Here is a 7,723-nt window from a genome sequence, read left to right as displayed (position 1 = left end):
ATTTAATGGGTCATTAAAGTGTACTGAGAAAGACTTAATATAATGAGTGATTAAATGAAAATGTATATATTGCAAACAGGAGAAATCACTGAATTGCTGCAATCATTTCAAAGGATGGTAGATAATTGAAGGTACATGTACTGTCACAAAATATTTATGATTTTTTGTTAATATCCTTTAACGGTAGAGAACTGAATACAATGTACCTGTACATAGATCTCCTAAGGATTGTGGTTACACCTATATGTTCCGACACCCCTATGTTTCGACTGCACATATTCCTATCCCTAACCCTAACCCTAACCGGGAGTAACACAATCTAGGTTGTCGGAACATAGGGGTGTCGGAACATAGGGGTGTCGGAACATAGAGCAGTCACCAGGATTGTGACTGCGAAAAGCAGCTTTCATCAAACACAAAACAAATGACTCTTGCTGTATTAAAGATGTTTTCATGTAATTTTACAATTCATGTATATATTTGGGTAATTATTCAAAGTAGACAGCTGATGCTCGGCAAGAGATCATCAATCTTTATAATTAAGATAATGCCATGAGCAAAGGCCGATGCTGCATCGTAGTGGCAGAATTACAAACTGCAAGAAACACTGTGGATTTCTTGTCACTATCAGCACAGTACCAAATCTGGCGTAGTTTTGACTTGGAATCCATTGTGCTTGTTTGTTATCAATTGAATGACTTATGACTACCATTCAACCATCGACAAGATCTTTCATGACGTCTCTCCCAGGGTAGTGTGCTCTTACATAACATGCTCTGCATTTGACATAACCACTGATGATCATTGGCAAACTTTTCCTTCATGGGTGCCTACAGACTTTCACAAACACTACTGAACACATTGGGACACATTGAGTATTATGTATTGTATAAGTTGTAGATAATTATTTTGGTGATTTGGAAGTTGGTTGAGGATTATTAGGAAACATTTAGAGACAAAACCTTTAATTGCGTTCACATGTACACTTTGTTATATAGTGAAAAAAACATAATCTATAATGCAACTTTATGTGTCAAGCAATTACCTAGTACTGAGATTTTCAAGATTTTTGAGTGAATTTGTGTGTACACGTGTATACATGTACATTTTATTCATCGGTATGTGCGTAGATAGTTTACACGTACAATGTACATGTATGTGTTGATCGTAGCCTTTAGGTTTCCAGTTTGTTTTCTTTTACTTAACAGAAATTCATTTGGTTCATTGATTGACTGCTTAATTTAGGTCAGTCATAAAAAGGTTGGTGATGTGTGATGCACAGAACAGTTTACAACCTGACATGTAGATGTACGTTTGGAAATCTCTGTACATTTTACATCACTAATACCAATCAGTTACAGTGTAACACACTTTCCGTCACATCTGAAACCATTAATTAATGCACTAATATACGTGCAAAATAAAAAAAAAATTAAAAAAAATTGTAACGGTCGCTTGCACAAAAATGGCACGACTTAATCAAAAAAGCACTTAATCAAAAAAAAAAAGGCCACTCTTTTTGGGGGTAAACGCTGGGCTACGCCACTGAAATATCTACTATATGGGTGGCCATTGTCAGGTCAGCAGTACTCCTTCACTTCAGAAGTACATGTAATGAGTTTTTCCCAAGCTATAATTGTAGTGAGGATTGTGTGCGCTCTTGTGTAAATGTAGAACTTGGTATATCATTTTAATGTTTTAGGCTTAACGGTAATATATGAAGTTGCTTTGTTTGACTATTTAATAATATGTTAATAATACTAATGTGTATTTATAGAGCGCATGTATCCACCATTATTGGTGTTCAAGGCGCTATACATCATTATTACCCTGCTTATTGGGCCAATGAAGCATTCCAAATACCATCTCAGCTCCCTGGGGAGTATACAGCTGGATGCTGCCATTCCGGCACAAAGCAGCTAAAAGCAACCACAACTCTGCCCTCACATTTACTCCTGGGTGGAGAGAAGCAATGAGTGACAAAGCCTTGTCCAAGGGCACACTCACCATAACTCCAGGCTGGAGTGGAACCCTCAACCTGTGCAATTAATAAACTTAAAGATAAATGTTCCCTGCCCCTCCTACGGTACATGCGACACACACTGGGCTTTGCAGCAGGCTTTGTAAAGTGTTGGCTAAACACTTAACCAAATCACACCCTCTGTTGTAACTTACAATATGTTATGTCGTGGTCACTTGATGCCAACTTTCAGCAAACAGTTCTCTTCTGCACTGCATGTATATATCTCTTGAAATATGAATGGTATAAAAGTGTTCATATTTAATGTTGGTCGATTAACATGCAACAAGATGCTTAAATGTTTGGGTTACCCGATGGGAAATATTTGGTAATATGCATAAGGCCAAAATAAATAAAGTTTTGCTCCGGTTACCCTACATACCTTATTTTGACAGCCCTACCCCCCCCCCAAAAAAAACCCTGAAAATTGTAGTGAACTTGTCACTAGCACATGGATAGTAGTTGTTGCTTCGATGCTGCTTGGTTTATTGTGTCTCAGTACATCTCAGTACATCACATGAGGTTCTATGCTTATCAAAGGGCTACATTGTTCTAGGGTGCAATCTGATGTAAGTTAGGGCCTTATTCATTATTCATTTAGTAAGTTGGGGTTCATGCATTCCAATGTGGATGAGGTAATGTCTGGGTTTGGGTGAGTGGTTTCAGAGCACTAGGTGCCTAATAAACATAGCTTTATTGCAAAGATACTACAAAAACCTCAATTATTTCCTTTTATCCTTGACTACACGCAGACACCTCCATACAATAGTACACAAAACAATTGCCCCCCAAAATAATTTCCCTACCTACCTACTCTACTTTCAAATGCCATGTAATCGGAATGCATAGAGCAACTCTTCCTAAACATACCCAAGAAATTTCATGACTATAGACCAAAGGGTTTTGGAATTATGGCTAATTAATTATTCATATGTACGATTGGCAATTCTGCTCTGTGTACAAAATGTACACGACGTATATGCGAAAATTGTTCGCTACGCGCCAACCCGTGGTCTGATTTTTATGTTTTTGGTATCAAAAGATGCGCAAAGCTCTAGGCTAAAAAGTCATAACAGCTCGGGTCACGAAAAAAATTTTTTTAGAAGCTATCACGGAAAATGTTGAGGGGGGGGCGGATTCTGCCCCCCCCCGGCCCCTTTAGGGTTAAGTTGATCGCCCCCGTAGTGGGTAACAGGCAAAGCTGACTGGAAGTCTAACCCGCGAAGCGGTTGACGTGTACATATACATTGTACATGTATGTAATGAGCTCGTTTTACTGGCTGATGACTGGAGTGGTTGGTAAACATCCAAATAAAGATCGATTGATCCCAATTTTGGACAGATTGCAATTTGTTTTTCTTCATGGTACACATCTACAATGTACGTCTATGTCATATTGGCCTCTGTTTTTCTCTCCATGTACACATATACATGTACAGTGAACCTTAATTTGACAAGACAGTGACTTAAGTAAACATCAATCATGCTGAAAATGCAATTAATGTCACCCACAGAAGTGTCACTGTGGGTGATTAATGTCACCCACAGTAATCTAAGAGATTATTAATCCTTACAGGAAAGTGCCATGAGCAACAGGCAACATTTGCTGCAATTGCTGCAGAGTGTATGCATGTATAAAGCCGAAGGTGGCCTATATCTTCAGACACAACATTGCAACTCTCTAGCAGCAACATGGATTTGTCTGATAATACAACCTCCAGCATGGACCCCAAAGACTTTCCAAACGTTCTCTCTATCGTCAGCATTGCACTGAATCTTGTGATGATTTTGACTTGGAATCCATTGTGCTTGCTTGTTATCCATCGAACGACCTCTATTCAACCATCCACAAGAGCTTTCATGTTGTCTCTCACCTTGTCCAATCTTGGTATGGGGTTATTTGTATTTTTCCCCGGGATACCATGCACTTATATAACATGCTCTGCTGCATTTGACACTGCAATGAATATTTTTCAAGTGATTTTCTTCTTTGAGCACCTTCTGTCACTGCTACTACAGACCGTTGACCGGTACCTCGCCATTGCATACTGTCTGCACTACCCACGATTGATGACACTTCGCAGAGCAGCGGTAACTGTCATCTGCAGTTGGGTGTTTATTTCATTGACTTCCATAATGGGCTATGTAATGAACAACATATTCGGGAACGAGCAAGAAGAAGTTTTCTCCTTTAGTGCAATTGGAGTCATTTTACTGGTGTTGGTTTCTATTGTGGTTTTATACCTGCACATTTTGGTGATTGCAAGACGGCAGGCTCGACGCATTGCCCAAGAAAACCAAGTGGCACCTCAAAGAATCAGCTCCAAGTCTTTCACCACTGTGGCTATAACACTGACTTTTTTATCTGTGTGCTGGATTCCATATCTCACATTGTTGCTTGTCAAGGCGATGGTACCGGTGCCTGTAAGCGACTATCTAGGGTTATTCTTCGCAACAATCTTCCAAATGACTTACTGGTTGGATGGAATAATCTTACACATGCAGAACAAGGAGTTCCGGAAGGTTCTCCACAGAATAGTATCTGCTGGATTCCGTAACCTCAGAAAGAGATTTGCGTGTACATGTACATGTAAGTGCACCCAGGCCTAATAGCGTACAATATCAAATACCTTCAGGGTGAATATTATGTTAATTGGAATCATTTACCCGGCTATCAGTCATCACCGTGGCAAGCCTCAGTTTAATGCCCAAGCATCAAAATCTGCACATCAAAAATATTCAAAATCAAATTCATGGTTTTGTATCAAAACCAGTTAGATGGGCATTTTTTGGGGGACATACTGTATACAAGATGGTCTTGAGATGGTTTACATTTCAGCAAAGCTTATCTTTCTCATTTAATGGGTCATTAAAGTGTACTGAGAAAGACTTAATATAATGAGTGATTAAACGAAAATGTATATATTGCAAACAGGAGAAATCACTGGAATGCTGCAATCATTTCAAAGGATGGTAGATAATTGAAGGTACATGTACTGTCACAAAATATTGATGATTTCTTGTTAATATCCTTTAATGGTAGAGAACTGAATACAATGTACCTGTACATGTACATAGATCTCCTAAGGATTGTGACCGCGAAAAGCAGCTTTCATCAAACACAAAACAAATGACTCCTGCTGTATTAAAGATGTTTTCATGTAATTTTACAATTCATGTATATATTTGGGTAATTATTCAAAGTAGACAGCTGATGCTCGGCAAGAGATCATCAATCTTTATAATTAAGATAAGGCCATGAGCAAAGGCCGATGCTGCATCGTAGTGGCAGAATTACAAACTGCAAGAAACACTGTGGATTTCTTGTCACTATCAGCACAGTACCAAATCTGGCGTAATTTTGACTTGGAATCCATTGTGCTTGTTTGTTATCAATTGAATGACTACCATTCAACCATAGACAAGATCTTTCACGACGTCTCTCCCAGGGTAGTGCATGTGCTCTTACATAACATGCTCTGCATTTGACATAACCACTGATGATCATTGGCGAACTTTTCCTTCATGGGTGCCTACAGACTTTCACAAACACTACTGAACACATTGGGACACATTGAGTATTATGTATTGTATAAGTTGTAGATAATAATTTTGGTGATTTGGAAGTTGGTTGAGGATTACTAGGAAACATTGAGAGACAAAACCTTTAATTGCGTTCACATGTAAATAACTTGTACACTTTGTTATATAGTGAAAAATACATAATCTACATGTACATGTATAATGCAACTTTCTGTGTCAAGCAATTAACTAGTACTGAGATTTTCAAGATTTTTGAGTGTATTTGTGTGTACACGTGTTTACATGTATATTTTGTACATCGGTACGTGCGCAGATAGTTTACACGTACATGTACATGTATGTGTTGATCGTAGTCTTTAGGTTTCCAGTTTGTTTTCTTTTACTTGACAGAAATTCATTTGGATCTTTGCTTGATTGCTTAATTTAGGTCAGTCATAAAAAGGTTGGTGATGTATGATGCACAGAACAGTTTACAACCTGACATGTACATGTACGTTTGGAAATCTCTGTACATTTTACATCACTAATACCAGTCAGTTACAGTGTAAGACACTTTCCGTCACATCTGAAACCATTAATTAATGCACTAATATACGCGCAAAATAAAAAAAATTGTAACGGCTGCTGGCACAAAAATGGCACGACTTAATCAAGAAAGCACTTTATCAAAAAAGAAGGGCACTCTTTTGGGGGGTAAACGCTGGGCTACGCCACTGAAATGTCTACTATTATGGGTGGCCACTGTCAGGTCAGCAGTACTCCTTCACTTCAGAAGTACATGTAATGAGTTTTTCCCAAGCTATAATTGTAGTGAGGATTGTGTGCGCTCTTGTGTAAATGTAGAACTTGGTATTTTATTTTAATGTTTTAGGCTTAACGGTAATACATGAAGTTGCTTTGTTTGACTATTTAATAATATGTTAATAATACTAATGCGTATTTATAGAGCGCATGTATCCACCATTATTGGTGTTCAAGGCGCTACATCATTATTACCCTGCTTATTGGGCCAATGAAACATTCCAAATACCATCTCAGCTCCCTGGGGAGTATACAGCTGGATGCTGCCATTTCAGCACAAAGCAGCTAAAAGCAACCACAACTCTGCCCTCGCATTTACTCCTGGGTGGAGAGAAGCAATGAGTGACAAAGCCTTGTCCAAGGGCACACTCACCATAACTCCAGGCTGGAGTGGAACCCTCAACCTGTGCAATTAACATGTTTAAAGTTAAAGATAAATGTTCCCTGCCTCTCCTACATGCGACACACACTGGGCTTTGCAACCAAATCAACACCCTCTGTAAATTACAAAATGTTATGTTGTGGTCACTTGATGCCAGCTTTCAGCAACCAGTTCTCTTTTGCACTGCATGTATATATCTCTTGAAATATGAATGGTATAAAAGTGTTGATATGTACTATTTAATGTTGGTCAAATAACATGCAAAAGATGCTTAAATGTTTGGGTTTCACGATGGGAAATATTTGGTATTAATATGCATAAGGCCAAATAACAAAAGTTCTGCTCCCGTTACCCAACCGGTACCTACTGTACCTTATTTTGACAGCCCCTACCCTAATTTTGTTTTGGGACAAAACTGCCTGTACCTAATTTTGTTTTGGGAAAAATAAGGGGAAAAACCTGAAAACCATCAATTATTACCTTTTACCCTTGACTACACGCAGACACCTCCATACCGGTATGATCGACACAAAAAAAATTGCCAAAAAAGAAAATAATTTCCCTACCTACCTACCCTATTCTCAAATGCCATGTAATCGGAAGCAGAGCTTATTTTGTTGGCCTTACTGCTATACCCTGGTACTTTCAAGAAAGCGCCAAAGGTGTATGTCTGTGTGTGTTCTTTAGTTGATCGCCCACTTAGTAGGTAACAGGCAAAGTTGACTGGAAGTCTAACCCACGAAGCGGTTGACGAGTACACGTACATGTATCAAAGCTGCCTACCAAATTAAACATGGATACAAATCCTTAACATGTACGTAATGAGCTCGTTTTACTGGCTCATGACTGGAGTGGTTGGTAAACATCTAGGAAGGCGGAGACTCAATATAAAGTGTGCTGGGAGTTAAGTATTCAAATAAAGATTGATTGATCCCAATTTTGGACAGATTGCAATTTGTTTTTCTTCATGGTACACG

Source organism: Patiria miniata, unplaced genomic scaffold, assembly GCF_015706575.1.
Source record: "Patiria miniata isolate m_02_andy unplaced genomic scaffold, ASM1570657v1 HiC_scaffold_12, whole genome shotgun sequence".
Taxonomy (NCBI): Eukaryota; Metazoa; Echinodermata; class Asteroidea; order Valvatida; family Asterinidae; genus Patiria; species Patiria miniata.
The sequence above is the reverse complement of the archived record's forward strand: the minus strand, read 5'-3'. Positions refer to the sequence as shown.